The 19054-nt window shown below is 39.4% G+C and overlaps 1 long non-coding RNA gene across 1 annotated transcript; it reads right to left on the bottom strand.

Annotated features, from left to right (window-relative positions):
• Window positions 1–388: 388 nt before the first annotated feature.
• On the bottom strand, window positions 389–3941 carry LOC142177972 (uncharacterized). Its single transcript, XR_012706506.1, has 2 exons — window positions 3733–3941; window positions 389–927 (listed from the first exon to the last, which is right to left on the bottom strand). It is a non-coding gene; the product is annotated as an uncharacterized LOC142177972 (long non-coding RNA).
• Window positions 3942–19054: the final 15113 nt, after the last annotated feature.

Below are 19054 nucleotides of genomic sequence, written 5' to 3'. Positions count from 1 at the left end.
AATGGAAAAAAACTTTGAAGATTTATCTATGTATCAGTGTGCTATGTAACTTGATGTTGTATTTTGGTTGGGGTCTAATGTAATACTTTCATTTTTTATCTTTAAATTGCAAGAAAACACATTGTTTCGATATTATACTATAGACCTATATTTTCAAAAAATTGTGTAGCAATCTTATTAAGTGAAATTGGTAGAATGAAAAACCGGAAATCAAGAGAACATAGTACGTAGTACTTGGGTGAGATTAAAACAAAAGATAAGGACAAACTATATACAAAAGACCACACTGTTTCAACTTCAGCAACTACTTTAACAGGACCACTTTCTTCTTGTTTGCTTTGGTCTTCAACTGAAAACATGAATCCATACAGTTACACTTGAGAAAGAGTGGGATGAGCAACAGACATCCAAGCGATAATTATACCATTACCAAAAGTTTAGACATTGCAAGAGTCATTTAACAAAAATAAATTGGACAGCATCACAAGTGCTTATAAGATACTACCAACACCAACACAAAATGATTGTAAATCACTACCAGCACCAACACAAAGTGCTTACAAAATACTACTAGAAACAGCATCAAAGTTTCTACAGAATACTGCCAATACTAACACAAAAATTAACTTAGCTAAGTTAATCCTAGAAATTTATGTTGTTATCTTCGAATGAGAAGTTTCCGTTTGTGATCTTGTTTGAATTTCAACAGCCTTTGATCTTTTTTGGACTCTATGTATAGCACTTTGCATTTGGAGTTCTCTTTGAGTAATAGCTTTCTTTCCTTTCCACTTCAAAGACTTGCTGGGTTTATATCCAATATCACCTGTAACTTCTGCAGAATTCATCACTGCAGCTGTGGAAATTACTCTGCTGCTACGCATACCTTGTTGCAATTAAAAGAGATATTCTATGACCGCTGAAGCATAACTGAAGATAGCAGCAATAATAAAGTTAGAGTAAGCAGTAGAAACACTTACATTAACACAACTATAACCAATCTTAGACACAAATACACCTTGCTCTTTAACCTTCGGCCTCTTATACTTAGTTCTACTCCCTTTAATACCTTTCCTGTTTGTAGTTCCCTCTTGAGTATCAATAATACTTCTCTTCCTTGTACTTCCAGTTGATGATTGTTGGGAAACATTACATTAAAAGGTAACAAGTCAAGTAAAAACTCTATCCAATAATTCAATGTAAAGTAATGTAGATACGTTTTACCTCTGATGTTACTGTGGGGGCTGTTGGCCTGGAGGGACAACTTCTTTTATTATATGCACTGGACTTGCAAATAGAGCATGTCATTGCTATTCCCATTTTGGATAACTTACCAGCCTTTTTAACTTCTCCTTCATCCTTTCTTCTATTTCTCTTTGGCCTGCCAGACATTTTTTGAACTACAGGAGGCACAATCTTTGGATTTGAGGTAACTAGTAACATTATCATATTGGGGATAGGTTGTATAAAGTTTGAATAAGCCTGCAGATAGGTCTCCTTTCTGTACCATGTTGCAATTGACTCAGATCCATTAATCCTCCTATTGTGCATTATTGTTATGGCATGTGCATATGGAATGCCTTTCAGTTGCCATGACCTGCAGCTACAATATCCTCTTTCTAGGTGAACAATAAAATTAATTTTACCTTCCTTAATTTTAAAGCCATTGTCTCCATTCAATGAATCTTACACATCATTGACTTCTCCATATTAGTGTTGAATACCTTCATTGCCATTGGAGATATCCCGTCTACATTAGAAGCTTACAAACTCTTTTTTACCATCTTCTTGTTCAGTAACCTTAACAACACATGTGCTGCCGGGATTTGTCTGTAGCAGCACATCTATGTAGTCAAATAACCTACCAAACTCAGCAACATGATCTCCATAACCTCTTTCAACATATTTTTTTTTATCTTTAAACAAATAGCCTTCCCCACATACACACCCAAATATTTCCTCACATGATCTTGTATTTCCCACCTTTTTATGGTAGGTTGTGAAATGATCATCTCTTTATAATGCTTGGCCAGATATTTGGAATTGTAAAAAAATTAATATTGGTCTTATGACATTTATGCCTTGGATTATATGTCTTGACTGTAAAATTTGAGCTTCTACCTTCCTTGCTAGCAAATATCATCCAAGGACAACCAGGCTTGCACTTCACCCTAACTCTACTTGGTTCATTCTTGTATTTGTCTAACTGAACCCCTTTCTTTACAGCATACTTGATCAAAGCCTCTCTAAACTCACTCACATTTTCAAAGACTTGACCAATTTTCCAAATAACCTTATCACAATCTGGATCATATATTACTCTATTGCTTTTTTTCCTTTCCCTCAAGTTCCCTCCTCCTACTTCATCATCACTGACAGCTTCGCCATCAGATTCACTAGCAAAACTATCTGCATCTAACGAGTCATAAGATGGCTCATCATCATCACCTCCCAATTTATCTTTTAGATTTTTTTAACTTTATCAATATCTTCATAACTTTCATCAAGACCAGCCTCACCTAGAAACCCATCTGATTTTTCTTTCCTATTATTTTTTCCTTCCTTTTGTTTTGTTGTAAGCCTTCAGATCTTGTTTCACAACCCTAAGTTCTTCATGAATATCACTTCCATAGTCATCAGAAAGTTCAAAGTCAGATTCAGATGAAGTATTGAAATTTTCTATATCACCATTGATAACATCTTCTCTTTGTATATCATCACTGGCAGCATTGACAACATCTTCTCCTAGATCTAGATCTATAGTTGGTGTTGCAGTAATTATTGGTGGTTGGGGATTAAAAGTAGGGACACATTCCCTGCTGCCCCCATTTATATTTGTTAATTCACTACCACCTCCTCCCCCACTTGTCGCATATTGATTAATAGGCCCCACATCCTCAAAATTAGAGTCATTGCATACAAGAATATCTATTGTGTCTTCATCATTTAACAATACTCCAAGGTCTAATAAATTCCTGTCCTGTTTTAATTCTACCACTTTGCCACCCTTAGAAGGTACAATATAAGTTGTCCCTGACTTTTTAATCCCAAAATCTTTAGCAATATCTACTGGTTCTGGATAGACAAGTGATCAAAGTCAATGTTGAAGGAATATTCAATCCTACCCCCAACAAACAGTGGCCCTACTTCACTCATCAACATCCCCCCAAGTTTCCATCTAAAATTAAAGTATTTTGAAGCCATTGGACAACCTACATCCACATACACAATTCATCAAGTCTTAATTAATTCATAGTTGCATGAAAACATAAGCTTTAACAAAAAACAGTAACAAAAAAATGGAGAAACATCCAAAAGAAATGACTTTTAAAGAGAACATCTAAAGTTAACAGTAAAACAAGAGAAACAATTAAAATAAATATAAAATACAAGTACTATACATATAAAACCTTCACTTTAACAAAGAAATATTTTAATATATTTTGTTATAAACTGAAATGGCAGGAAAAGCCTTACTCTATCTTCAAAATAACTAAAATATTCCAAAATATACATGTAGACAACCCTAAATATAAAAATCAAAAAAGCCCTAAAATTTGTTACTTATAACAGAAAAAAACCTTAAGGGCATGCATGTACAAAATCAAGTATTGTAGATATAAAGTGGCTATTTAAAAGCCCTTATTCATCTTCATTTAAGATTGAAATCATTATCGAAATTCAACTCTATCATATTTCAACCCTAATAAAAAAAATCAAAATTCAATCACTAACCTTTAGATATGTCTACTTGAATATACGGAGAAGATTGCTGAGAAGCACTTGAAAATTGGAGAAGAAATCACAGATAATTGGCAAACAATCGGGAAAATTGAGAGGATTTGAGAGAAAGTTCGAGAGAGAGAGAGAGAGAGAGAGAGAGAGAGAGAGAGAGAGAGAGAGAGAGAGGGAGAGGAGTACTGACTACTATGTTGGGAGAAAATGATCGACTATTCCTAATATTTTATTTTAATTCCTTTTTTTCTTTTGATTTGTGTATATAAAATAAAATAATATTTTCTTTGTCCTACGTGGAGCATACATAAGATAAAATTTCTAACGTGGACAGCGCGTGTATGTACTGAATTAGGCTATACGAGCTCCGGGGGGGGGGGGAGGGGATGGTTCTAAATTCATATAGTCAAGTATAGGGGTTAATTAGGACCGGGCATAGTTCAGGGATAACACTAATAATCTGAGCCAAATTTAGGGGTGGTTTAAGGTATTTTGCCTTTTCTTTTTCATCTCTTCTTCTTTGGGACAAAATTCTACTTTCGTTCTCTTCAAAATATGGAGCTTCGTGGTGGAAAATATCTTGGTAAAAATTGCTTTGGATCCACAATATGCACTAATACCTACTCCAAAATAACAACAAGTTATAACTCATGACAAAAATAATCTTAATATTGAAGTTTTAACTTAATTGCAAATTGATACATATAAAGCAATGTATTGGACCTTAATTTTTCTCATTTTCTTACTTTTGTTATCTGTTCTCAAATTTTCATTCCTTCGTCATTTTGCTGCTGCTTCAAGTAGAAATCTATCCGAGAAGAATAGATTGGATATTCCAGAGTAGTTATGAAATATATTAATGCACGAATTTTGCCAAACTAATATAGAATTAACACTATTAGCTATTTGAACAATTCAATGCACTCCTTGATTTTTCAGTTTTTCATAAAAAATTATGCAATAGACCTTCAAAATCTTCTCAGTTTTTTGCTAATTTGGATGCCGAATTAGTGTAAGGGCCAACGAAACATGAAGACATGAGTCTAAACTCCATTGATAGCCATTAAAAAATTTCAAAACTTTGAATTCGAAAATCGAATTATGCGAAATTGTTATTTGTTTGGATTGGATGTTGTTACAAATATTGAGGATATCCTTTGGTGGTTTATATCTATTTTTTGAGAGAATTTGGTAAAGATTCTAGGTGGCTTTGGTTAGAATTTTAGATTGAAACTCGAAGAAGAACACAAACAAATTGTATATATTTTGTATGCCGGGTGTGGTAACAACATACAACATATATACAACTGACATAATTATATACAAGTTGTATATAAATTGTAGTTTTTGACCGGATTTTATACAAAAAAAATTATATTTAAATTGTAGATTTTGACCAAATTTTATATATTTTATAAAAAACTATAGTATCTTCATGTAAATAGAAATTTTAGATAAACCGGATAAATAAATTTTAAATTTTGTATATATACGAAAAAGTCCCAAAAACATCTAACTCAAAACACATGATCGACTTTACCCTAATGCGAGTAAAGTAATATCAAGCCCCCACAATGTTAAGGCCTCAAAAATTACCCATATTATATGTCAATTTAAACAATTATAATATTATTAGTGAAAAAGTATTTTTTTTTTAAAAAAAATTTTGCTGCCAATTTGTGATGGAAATGCATGCAGTTGAAAGTTGTAGCAATTTCGACTGTTGATTAAAGTATTTATATATCACGATCCAAATTTCTCTACGTAGGATGTCGTGACGACACCTAGTCTTTAAGACTAGGTAAGCCTAATAATTATGCGGAATAATTTAATATAAAGGTAAAACTCAACCTCAACATCTGAAATAAATAAGAACTGCGATTCAAAATAGTTACAACTCCCAAAACCCGGTAGAAATAAGTCACAAGCTCTAAAGAGAAAATGCTAAATGTCTCTATACATCAGAGTCTAATGAAAATAAAGAAAGCAACATCATAAAGATAGAGGGGGCGTCGAGGTCTGCAGACGCTGACAGATGTACCTTGAAATCTCCACGTACGGGCTAGCTCACTGGTACCTAGTTTGGTAGGCAATAATTGGATCTGCACAAAAGATGTACAGAAGAGTAGTATGAGTACACCACAACGGTACCCAGTAAGTGCCAAGTCTAACCTCGGTAGGGTAATGACGAGGTCAGGTCAAGGCCCTACTAGAATAAAAGGAAACAAGGCAGAAGATATAATAATATAATAAAATGACTAAGAATTTGAACAATGAGAAATTACATAAAGGTAACAACACCGCAAATAGAGGTAAACAACAGGGACGCTCCCGAGGTACTGCATCGTAGTCCTAAACGTAAATACAGAACAGGAGAGCTCCCGAGTTACCGCCTCGTAGTCCCAAAAGTAAATACACAACAGAGGAGGACCCGAGGTACCGCCTCGTAGTCCCAAAAAGAAATACACAACTCATAACCTATGGAACAACGAATTTACAGCAAGGAATCCTACACTTAAAGATTGAATACAAAATTAAAGAAGTAGGTAATTGAACTAAGCATGTTGCACAAATTGCAAGTAAGAGCTAAGACACGTAGACATGCGACATTAGGCTAAACATGATGACAACACATGCTAGAGCAACTCAGTTAAGGAATTAAAAGAAAACTACTCAGCAAGAATTGGATTTTTTAACATTTAACCCGAGTACGCACTCGTCACCTCGCGTACCCGACCTTCACGTATTGCAAATACCATAACAGTACCAAAACCTAAGAGGAATTTTTCCGACACAAGGTTAGACAAGTCACTTACCTCAAATCTCGCTCAATCAGTCAAATTGCCTTTCCCTCGATTTTCCGACTCCGAACGGCTTGAATCTAGCCAAAATAATTACATACTATAAATATGACTATAAGAAACGAATCTAAATAATGAAACTACGACTTTAGCGAGGAATTAAAAAATCGCCCCAAAAAAGTCGACCCAGACCCAAATCTCGGAATCGGGTTAAAGTCACAAAATAGGAACACGCATTCGATATCGAGTTCACCCACACCAAAATTACTCAAATCCGACACCAAATCACCACTCAAATTTCCAAATTAAACTCTCCAAATCTCTAGCCTCAAACTCCCAAATTCCACCTTAAATACACAGAAACTAGGTGAATATTCAATGGGGAAACAAGATTATTGAATAAAAATATTCATAAGTGGCTTACCTCGAGAAATCCCTCGCAAATCCTCTCAAAAATCGCCTTAGACTGAGTTTGCAAAGTCCAAAATGAGAGAAATCACAAAACTGTTCGATTTAAACACTTCCCAGTTAAACCGCATTTGTGGTAACTTAAACGCATTTGCGGTTCTGCTTCTGCGAAAACAATACCGCTTTTGCGGACAGGCCTCGAGGCCCCCCTTTCGCTTCTGCGATCCTTCATCCACATCTGCTCCCTCGTAGGTGCGGGAATCTCATCGCACCCGTGAAACTTTCTCGCTGACCAAATTCCGCTCCTGCACCCAACTCGTCGCATCTGCGACCACGCAGGTGTGGAAATTACCTCTCACCTGCGACCACTGCACAACTCTTCCTAGGCCGCTTCTGCGCTCCACTTCTCGCTTCTGCGGGGCCATGACCGCATTTGCGGTCTCAGTTGGGCAGTCCCAAATCTGCTTTTGCGACTCGATGGCCGCTTCTGCGGTGCCGCACCTGCAGCCCAAAATGCGCAGGTGCAATTGCACCAGACACAGCAATGCTTCAGCTATGCACGAAGTCCAATTTTATTCTGAATTCAAGTCTGAATCACACCCGGGGCTCCCGGGACCCCATCCGAGTATGACAACAAGTCCTAAAATATTATACGGACTTACTCGAGCCTTTAAAGCACATCAAACAATGCTAAAAAACACGAATTGTACATCGATTCAAGCCTAATGAACTTTAGAACTTCAAACTTCTACATCCGACGCCGAAACCTATCAAATCAAGTGTGATTGACCTCAAATTTTACAAACAAGTCATAATTGACATTCGGATCTACTCCAACTTTCGAAATCGGAATCCGACCCCGATATCAAAAAGTTCACTCCCGGTCAAACTTTCCAAAAATTATCCAATTTTTCAACTTTCGCTAATTAACGCCGAAATGACCTACGGACCTCCAAATGAACATCCTGAGACGCTCCTAAGACCAAAATCACCATACGGAGCTATTAGAACCATCAAAACTTCATTCCAGAGTCATTTTCATACAATTCAAACTAAGGTCAATTCCTAGAACTTAAACTTCCAATTTTGGAATTATGGGTCCCATTCCACTCCGAAACTTTCCCGAATCCGACACCAAGCACCTCGGAAAGTCACAAAACCCAAAAATGAAATAGAGGGAGTAATAAATAGGGGTTCGGGGCTGATACTCTCAAAACGACCGGCCGGATTATTATATCCTCCCCCTCTTAAAATAAACGTTCGTCCTCGAATAAGTATAGAGACATACCTAAAGTGGTGAAAAGATAAGGATAACGGCTGAGCATATCATGCTCGGTCTCCCAAGTCATCTACTCGATTAGAGGACCCCTCCACTGAACCTTCACTGAAGCGATGTTCTTTGACCTCAACCTTCGAACCTGCCTGTCCAAAATGGTCGATAGCTCCTCAACATAAGATAGATCCTTATCCAACTGGACTGAGCTGAAGTCTAACACATGAGACAGATCGTCGTGATACTTTCGGAGCATGGAAATATGGAATACTGGATGAACTGTAGAGAGACTAGGTGGTAGTTCAAGTCAGTAAGCCACCTCTCCAACCCTCTCAAGAATCTCAAAAGGCCTGATATACCTAGGGCTCAACTTGACCTTCCTCCCGAACCTCATAACGCCCTTCATGGGCGAAACCCGAAGCAATACCCGCTCCCCAACCATGAATGCAATGTCGCAAACTTTCCGATCCGCATAACTCTTCTGCCTGGATTGGGCTGTATGAAGTCGATCCTGAATATATTTAACCTTTTCCAAAGCATCCTGAACCAAGTCTGTACCCAATAGCCTAGCCTCGCCCGGCTTGAACCAATCTACTGGAGACCGGTACCGCCTACCATACAAAGCCTCATACGGTGCCATCTGAATGCTCGACTGGTAACTGTTGTTGTAGGCAAACTCCGCAAGTGGAAAGAACTAATCCCAAGCACCCCCAAAATCCATCACATACGAGCGAAGCATATCCTACAATATCTGAATGGTGCGCTCGGACTGTCCGTCCGTCTGAGGGTGAAATGATGTACTCAACTCCACCCGAGTACCCAACTCATATTGTACGGCTCTCCAGAACCATGATGTAAACTGTGTGCCCCGGTCAAAGATGATAGATACCGGCACGCCATAAAGCCTAACAATATCGCAAATGTAAACCTAAGCCGGTTGTTCCGAAGAGTAAGTAGTAACCACAGGAATGAAATGAGCTGACTTGGTCAATCTATCCATAATCACCCTGTCACGACCCAAATCGATGGGCCGCGACGGGCACCCGATACCTTACTCAACCGAGTACCAACGTAATGTATCTTTCTTATTACATCATCATATACACGTGACATACGGGCCTAATAGGCCAACATCATTATTTATAAACTCAAAACATAGGCCGACAAGGCCGTATAATCTTTCACGTACACGACATATGTCTACAAGCCTCTAAGGGTACATAAATGTCATAAAGGTTGGGACAGGGCCCCGCCATACTAATCAGTACATGTCCTAATCATACTGACCACACAAGCAACTCCGGAACAAATGGAGTATACCAACATCTTCCGCTGAGCTGATCGCCTACTTGGAGGACTCTCGACCTGTCTATCGAGACCTGCGGGGATGAAACGCAGCGTCCCCAGGCAAAAGGGACGTCAGTACAAATAATGTACTGAGTATGTAAGGAATGAAAATCAGTAAATAATAGACATGAGAGAAACATGGAGTAAAAGACTCGACACGTACGTCTGCATAGCTCTGTGAATTATTTTATTTTTATAATGTCATGCATATGCGTATAAATATCATACCATGCATTTGTATATGCGTTCATAACATCATCAAACCTCTGAGGGCATCCCATCATATCATTTAGGCTACTGTGGGCAAATCATCAACGTATACCAGCTGATCAGGTGGTGGTGCGTATATAACGCCGTAACCTTTTCACATATCCCATATACATATAATATATATACGTGTATATAATGTCATCTGGTCATGGGTCAATGTACATGTATAAATGCATGAATTGCATAAGAAATACATTAATAAGATTTCTCGGAACGTCATAAAAATCAATATGCCTTTCGGATAAACTTTATCAAATACGTATTTTTCTGAGACCCATTAACAGAAGATATAATAATAATTTACATGGGGAATCAATAACATAGATACCCCTAATACTTCTATGAATAGAGTCATTTATAAAAATTATGTGTTTGCTTGTTTCGTTTGTATCGTATGGATCATGCCAAAAAGAAAGAAGGGATATCCGTATGATATTCTTGAGAAAATAATTGCATCGTACTCCGTTATAATTGTAATTTTCACACTTTATAGTAAAAATGGTCTCTGTATGAAATGTTTTGAAGCAATACGTTGCTATTGCAATCCATGAATTTTGCTGAAGCTTTTTGATGTGGAAATGTTAAAGCTATACAATTCAAGAGCTTTGGGATTTTTGACGTGAAATGTTAGAGCTATACCATTCAAGGATTGGAATTATGGAAACGGTGTAGTATAAAGTGATGATTAGGCACCAACCCCTCTTAATTGTGACATCTTGAAAATTTGAATTCAAGAGTCACTCAAGAATCATGTGTTGCTGCCACGTGGGGAAAGTTTAGGCTTATCCAACATTAGCCACTTAATTCCTTAATTAATTTGTTAATTTTCTATTAACTAATAATTACTCAATTATCCACATAATTAGGAATTATCTCAATTTACTTAAAATACTACTTACTTTTAATACACTTTGCACAACTTTCTATTATGGTCATGTGGTACCTTGTATGGTACTAGTCCATAAATACTGGGTATTTTAGCTCGGGCTGTATTTTATCCCAAAATGCCAAACTTTGACGGAATTTATTTTCTTCAATTTGCTTACCCTCTCACCTTCACGAATTTACTCATCACTTGTTTTAAATAGCATAATACTTTTAATCTCAAAATAATTTCATTCCCGAACTTGCGTCGATTAACCTACGACGAAACTTTAACGTTCAAAAATGCGGGATGTAACATCTCATTTCCAAGCTTTCATTAATTTATTTATGGCATACTTTCATGTACGAAAATATGGGGTGTAACACACCCAAACTGCATCGAACTTTCTCTGAGTCCATGGGAGCCCAACAACAAAATCCATAGTGATCCACTCCCATTTCTACTCTAGAATCTCTAGCTTCTGAAGCAATCCACCAGCCACTGATGCTCATACTTCACCTGCTGACAATTTAAGCACCGAGCTACATAATCCACTATGTCATTCTTCATCCACCTCCACCAATAGCACTGCCTCAGGTCCTGATACATCTTCATGGCACCTGGATGAATGAAGTACCGCGAACTGTGAGCCTCTTGGAGAATCAACTCATGCAAACCGTCCACATTAGGCACACATAGCCTACCGTGCATCCGTAATACACCGTCATCTCCAATAGTGACTTCCTTGGCATCATCGTGCTGAACTGTATCCTTAAGGACAAGCAGATGGGGGTCATCATACTGACACTCCCTGATATGATCGTAAAGAAGACTGAGAAACCACACAAGCCAAAACTCGGCTCGGCTCAAAAACATCCAATCTGACGAAATGGTTGTCCAAGGCCTAAACATCCAAGGCTAAAGGCCTTTCTGATACTGGTAGATATGCTAAACTACCCAAGCTCTCCGCCTTACGACTCAAGGCATCGGTCACCACATTGGCCTTCCCGGGATGATAGAGAATAGTGATATCATAATCCTTAAGTAGCTCCAACCATCTCCGTTGCCGCAAGTTAAGATCCTTCTGTTTAAACAGATGTTGTAGACTCTGGTGATCGATGTAGACCTCACAAAGGACACCATACAAATAGTGCCGCCAGATCTTCAAGGCATGAACAATAGCTGCTAACGTAAGGTCGTGGACATGATAGTTTTTCTCATGCACCTTAAGTTGTCTAGACACGTAGGAAATCACCCTACCGTCATGCATCAACACCGTGCCGAGACCAATGCGCGACGCATCACAATACACCGTATAGGACCCTGAACCAGTAGGCAACACTAACACTGGGGCTGTAGTCAAAGCAGTCTTGAGATTTTGAAAGCTCTCCTCACACTCCTTGGTCCACCTGAACGGAGCACCCTTCTGGGTCAATCTGGTCATAGATGCTGTAATAGACGAGAAACCCTCTACAAATCGACGGTAATACCCCGCCAAGCCAAGAAAACTCTGCATCTCCGTAGCTGAGGATGATCAGGGCCAACTCTGCACTGCTTCAATCTTCTTAGGATCCTTGATCCCCTCACTCGATACTACATGACCCAAAAATGCCACTGAATCTAGCCAGAATTCACACTTCGAATATTTTGCATATAACTTATTTTCTCTCAAGGTCTGAAGCACAGTCCTCAGTTGCTGCTCATGATCCTCCCGGCTCCGGGAGTACACTAGAATGTCATCAATAAACACAATGACGAACGAGTCAAGACAGGGCTGAAATACACCGTTCATCAAGTGCATGAATGTTGCTGGGGTGTTGGTCAGCCCAAAAGACATCACAAGGAACTCGTAATGACCTTACCGAGTCCTGAAAGCAGTCTTTGGGATATCGGGCTCTCGAATCTTCAACTGATGATAGCCTGAATGCAAGTCGATCTTAGAGAACACTCTGGCACCTTGAAGCTGATCAAATAGGTCATCAGTCTGTGGTAATAGATACATGTTCTTCACTGTAACCTTGTTCAACTGGCAATAATCAATACACATTCGCACATAACCATCCTTATTCTTTACAAACAAGACAGGAGCACCCCAAGGCGATACACTGAGCCAAATGAATCCCTTATCAAGCAACTTTTGCAGCTGCTCCTTTAACTCTTTCAACTCTGCTGGGGCCATACGGTAGGGTGGAATAGAAATGGGCTGAATGCCAGGTAACAAATCAATGCCAAAGTCGATATCTCTGTCGGGCAGCATGCCTGGAAGATCCGCCGAAAATACGTCTGAATAATCCCTCATTACCGGAACTGACTCGGCGGTGGGAGTGTCAGCACTAACATCCCTCACATATGCCAAATATGCATCACACCCCTTCTCAACCATTCGCTGAGCCTTTAGAAATGAAACAACCCTTCTAGGAACATGATCTAAGGTACCTCTCCACTCTAGCCGTGGTAGACTTGGCATAGCCAACGTCACCGTCTTGGTGTGACAATCAAGGATAGCGTGATAGGGCGACAACCAGCCCATGCCCAAAATAACACTGAAATCCACCATGCTGAGCAATAATAAATCGGCTCTGGTCTCACAACCACTAAGAGTAATCAAACACGATCGATACACACAGTCAACAACAATAGAATCACCCACGGGTGTAGACATAGAGACAAGAGAACTCAGAGAATCACCGGATACACCCAAATATGGAGCAAAATAAGATGACACATAGGAATAAGTGGAGCTTGGATCAAATAAGACTTATGCATCTCTATGATAGATCATAACAATACATGTGATGATAGAATCAGATGCAACTGCCTCCGTCCTAGCAGGAAGGGCATAATATCTGGCCTGGCCTCCCCCTCTAGGGCGACCTCTACCTGCCCGACCTCCACCTCGAGTTGGTTGTGCAGGTGGGGTGGTAGCTGGTGTTGTAACCATAGCCTGAGGGTCCAGTAAAGCACGCGGTGCCTGAGTGGTCTATGGAGGTGCACCCATCCTGAGTATAGGGCAATCCTTTACCACATGACGAGTGTCACCACACTCAAAACAAGCTCTCGGAGAACGTGGCTGTTGTGACTGGCTCAAGCCTGATTGGCTTGATTGACCGCTGAAAGCACCACATGCATGAGGTGCACTAGACAATGGCAGTGCATAATAAGGAGCCTGGGGCCTAGGAGTGGCCGGAGCACCACTGGCGGCTGGAAGTGCTGAATGAACAGGGCGACCCACATAGCCCCTACCCTGACGAGCTGCAGATGGGGCACGAGTACCACTATATGTGTCAGACTCTTGAGACCTCTTGGCCTCCCTCTCCTCCCTCTCCCGAGTCAGCCTACCCTCCAATCTCCTGGTGATCCCCACCACCTACTGGTATGCGATGTCCATCTCCAACTCTCGGGTCATGCTAAATCTGATACTGGGTTGAGCCCCTCAATAAATAGATGAACCCTCTCCCGAACAGTAGAAACCAAGGCTGGTGCATGCTTAGCCAAATCACTAAACCGGACCGCATACTCTGATACGATCATAGAACCCTGGTGCAATTGCTCAAACTCCGCGTGCCATGCATCTCTGAGACTCTGGGGGACATACTCCCTCAAGAACATATTTGAGACTAGAGCAGCACATGTCGCCAAATTTGAGAATCTAAAGCAAGGGAATATGAGTATGTGGGACTACCATATGAAATTTGTGAATCTTTTGAGGTATGCTCTGTACATGTTGCCTACTATGGAGGCTAGGGTGCGCCAGTTTGTGCAAGGCCTTAGTCCTTTGGTTATCAATGAGAATGCTAGAGACACTCTGAAATTTGATATGAATTATGGGAAGATGGTGATATTTTCTCAATCCACGAAAACCCGAAAGTTGAAAATCAGGATATGTAATGACCCGGCCGATCGTTTTCTGTACTTGTGCCCCGCTTCCCTTTCGATTTTTCACACGGGGGTATTTGTGATTTTATAACTTAAGGGGTTGATTGGTTTTGTTCCGAGAAGGTTTTGGTGGATTTGGACCCTTGGGTTCTTGGCGTAGAAGCCTAAGTTAGAAATGTTGACCAAACTTTGACTTTTGTGAAAACAACCCCGGAATGATATTTTGATGGCTCTGATAGCTTCTTATCGTGATTTTGGACTTGGGCATATGCGTAGAATTGAATTCGAAAATTCGTAGGTTGATTTTTGTTCTTTTGCCGAAAATTGGTAATTTGAGGTTTAGCAGTTTGACCGTAGGTTGACTATTGGCTGTCGGGTTCGGAAATTGGTTTTGGACTTGGAATAGGTCTGTTATGCTATTTATAACTTGTATGCAAAATTAGGTATCATTTAGAGTTGATTTGATAGGATTCAGGCGCTTAATTGCAATTCTAGGAGTTCTTGAACTTTACTTTGAAATACATGCGTTTTGATGTCTGATTCATAGTTCTAGATGGTATTTTTGTGTGTTGATCGCACGAGCAAGTTCATATGATGTTTTTAGACTTGTGTGGATGTTTGGTTTGGACCCTTGAGGGCTCGGATGAGTTTCGGATGCATTTCGGAATGGTTTTGCTCGCAATTGCGAAGTGGGCAGGGGAGGGTCAGAAGTCGCAAATGCAACTTTCCCCTTCGCATTTGAGAAATAGTGCTTGGGTAGGGAATGATCGCATTTGCGATGATTATGTTGCATTTGCAAACCCATTTGTCGCATTTGCGAAGTCCCTTTAAGCTGGACAGTTGCCGCAATTGCAAGCTTTATTTTGCAATTGCGAGGGTTCACAATTGCGAACCCAGTTTCGCAATTGCGACATCCGCAAATGAACAAAAGTTCGAAAAGTCGGGATTTAGTCTCATTTCTCACATTTTAGATGGAAGGAGGTGATTTGGAGAGGGAAATTTCATCTACTAACATTCGGTAAGTGTTTCTAATCAACTTCCAACGATATTTCATGATTATATCTTAGATTTAACATCAAATTTCTGAGGATCAAAGAGGAAAATTGGTAAATTTTGTCAAGTTTTTGAAAAAGGAAGAATTACGTTTTGAGAGTCGATTTGGACTCGGATTTGAAAACTAATCACATATATGGACTCATGGGAATTTTGTAAAGATCGAAACTTTATCTATTGTAATTGTTTTTCCTTGCATTGTTTGATGATATTGATCACACCTAACTCTAGTCCTAAAATCGATAAGCGATCGCTATAAATATAATCGGGTTTAAAAGTCTAGAGTCGAATCCCACAGAGAAATAACGTTTCACTATAACTGTTCAATATCACTAAGAAGACAAGCTCGAACAATTCCTAAGTTTTAAATATTAAGATTCTTATGTATAACTAATTAACTAAAAAATTAAAGTAGTAAATTAAAAATTAGGGATACTAAGGATGGAGACAAGATTAGAAAATCCTAGGGTTATGATTTTTCCAATTGTCGGAATCGTTCCTGCTACGTCTCCTATAATTTGGCCTAAGTATTCTCAACTGATCATGAGTACTCGACTTATCGTAATTCTCTCTCGAGCAACTACAATAATTTACTAGCCATATTCTCTCGAATTACCCTATCTCGCACTTTTTCACCGCTCACTATGATCACGTCCAAGATTCGTTATCTCTAATCCCGCTTTTAAACCTGCCGTATTGATCTCTCATATACCTTGGGAGTGACGTTGTTAGACAACAACCTAAATATGCACTCTTTCTCAAGCAGTACATAATAAATAGGTACAACCAATTGATGGTCATTCAATCAACAGCACTAAACACGTAGTTGAACAAATAGGGATATTCAAAGGCAAAATTAAATTAAAACGTAACAAGAATTCATCGTCCAATAGGTTCCATCAACCCCTAGATGATAAAGTTTATCTACTCATAACCATACTAACAATCATGATAATAATTGAAAGCATTAAAATACAGATTAAGGAAGAACAGAAGAGAAAACTCTTGTGATTCATTGCTTCCAAGTGTTCTCGAAGCCATCTTGCCTCTCCAATAGTGTCCTCCCCCTCTAAAAACTATGTTTAGGAGGTATTTATAAGGTAGGGTTGAGGTATACACGTCCAAACATAATGAGAAAATAAAAGTGGCTCGGATAAGCATCGTCGGCGTAGGGCATTGTCAGAGGCACCAACATTATCTGCGAGGCGCTGTTAGAGGCGCCAACATTTCCCCACAAGGCACTGTTAGAGGCGCCAATGACAATGTCCTGGACAAAGCCTTGCACTATCTACGGCTGTGACTTTTAATTGCCTTGCACGTATTCTTTTATTGCTCCATTTTGTAGCTTTGAGGTACCATTTCGTGCAACTTTTCTCCACTTCATGTCCAAGCATTCCTACACATAAAATAAACTCTATTAAGCTCATTTGTTGCACAAATTAGCATACAAACAATAAGCAAGTAGGGTAAATAACGTCAAAATATATGGAATTATAGCACGAGATCAACACCCCACACTTAAATGTTGCTCGCCCTCGAGTCAACCAACCAAACACTTCCTCTTTAAGGACCCAACAAGCCATATATTTACAACACATTGCACCTATGACCATGGTTGATAGTAACAATTAAGCTCTAGCATATGCGGTCAAAATACACTTCCCATACTCATGCCCAATTTCAAAACATCCAACCCAGGAACAACATGATTATACCAATCCTAGCCTCGAAAACTAACTCAATGTCACCATGCACCCGAGGCTTGAATACTTAATCTAACAAAGAGGTCTAATAATATTACATATCCTTTGTGAAACCATGTGCCCTCATAATAAAACAAAGAGTAAGCAATCCACACATCCAAATCACATGATCGAATATATTTTAAGGACTCGCACATATGAAGAAAATTCACTCACTCTCTCAAAGAATAGGCTTTCCCATTATGTAAACCTCTACTAATGTAGGCCCGCTCAGTCAGCATCAGGGCCAGCGTGGGGTGCTGGGCTGGATGCTGGCGACAGAAGTTTGTCTAGTTTTGTCTGGGACAAGGTTATTTCATCCCTAGACCTACCCAACACGTATAAAAGCAAGACTAAGCTTATTTTTAGAGGGAGGGACGCCACTTTGAAGAGGAAATACACACGAGAAACATTCGGGAGCGAAGAGATCTCAGTTTTCTTCATCGTTTCTTAGTATTTTCAATTATCCAACAATTATGAAATTGTTTGATACTATCATGAGTGGATAAAACCCATAGTTTTGGGGTTGTGATTTAGTCATGAATATTACGTTAACTTAACCTTGATTTCAATTCACTAATATGTGGTTGTTTCATCAATTCTGTGATTAATTGCTTAATTGTCTGGCCAGCAGTTAGGTTCTATTTACTATCTATGCTATGTTTGGGAAAGCCATATTTAGATTAGAGAAGAACTGAAAAGAGAACGATCTTAACTCTGGGGGGGGGGGGGATTTGTGGTTAGGATAGGAATATACCTAGTCACCGTGTTTGATTAAATAATGTAATCTTAATGCGTTCTTCATAAATTGATTTCATAGGAAAATATGCGTTAATCTATTTTGAATAGGCGAGTAGTACTTCGGGAGAAGGCTACGAGAGCAATTGTTCGATTAATTAGCAACCATGAGTGAATTAAATAAAAGAGAGATTTAACTAGAATACAATAGGATTGGTGAATCGATCACAACCCTGGAATATTTGTCTCTACTGAATACACAACAATCATTTTGCTGCTTGATAATTTAGTCACTAGTTAGAATTATTATTTAGTATAACCACACTTTTGAACTCGGATTGGCTCAACTGAATAACAATCTTGGTGAATTTAGTGGGTAGTTAATGCAAGTCTCTGTGGGTTTGACACTCGACTTATCATTTTATTACTTGTACGATCATGTATACTTGCGTGTGCATTTAGGAGCAACACTACTCGTCTGTCTTCGGTGTGTGGAGCAGCGGTAGGCTCGATAGATATCGCTGGATCATATCAAGGTGGGACCAAGCGAAACAATCTTCATTAGTTATACAAAATTGAATGAGTTATTTCCTGAGCTCGGGGCTTAACCCCGTGCCCAGGTATACCTTTCGATCGGGCAAGTGTTCGGTTAGTACGACTTGCTCCAGTTCCTCGACCGTTGATTTGGTAGCATCAGAATCGTCGGGGGTTATGAAAGATCTGGGAATTCCATAGTCGTCGTCCTCGTCTACCCCTTGTTTCTCCGGTTCTGTCGAGGCTGGTACCGGTAATTTCTATTTAGCCTCGTCTTTGGCCATCGGATTCGGACCCTTCGTTGTTGAGAGTGTGGATGCCGGGATCACCGCATCGACTCCGAACATTTCCTTGGTGGAGGGTTGTTCCCTGTAAACTATTTTGATTCCTCCGGGTGTTGGGAATTTCAGTACCT

The sequence above is a fragment of the Nicotiana tabacum genome, chromosome 24 (assembly GCF_000715075.1).
Source record: "Nicotiana tabacum cultivar K326 chromosome 24, ASM71507v2, whole genome shotgun sequence".
Lineage (NCBI taxonomy): Eukaryota > Viridiplantae > Streptophyta > Magnoliopsida > Solanales > Solanaceae > Nicotiana > Nicotiana tabacum.
Note: the sequence above shows the minus strand (reverse complement) of the source record. Positions and strands in the feature narration are given on the sequence as shown.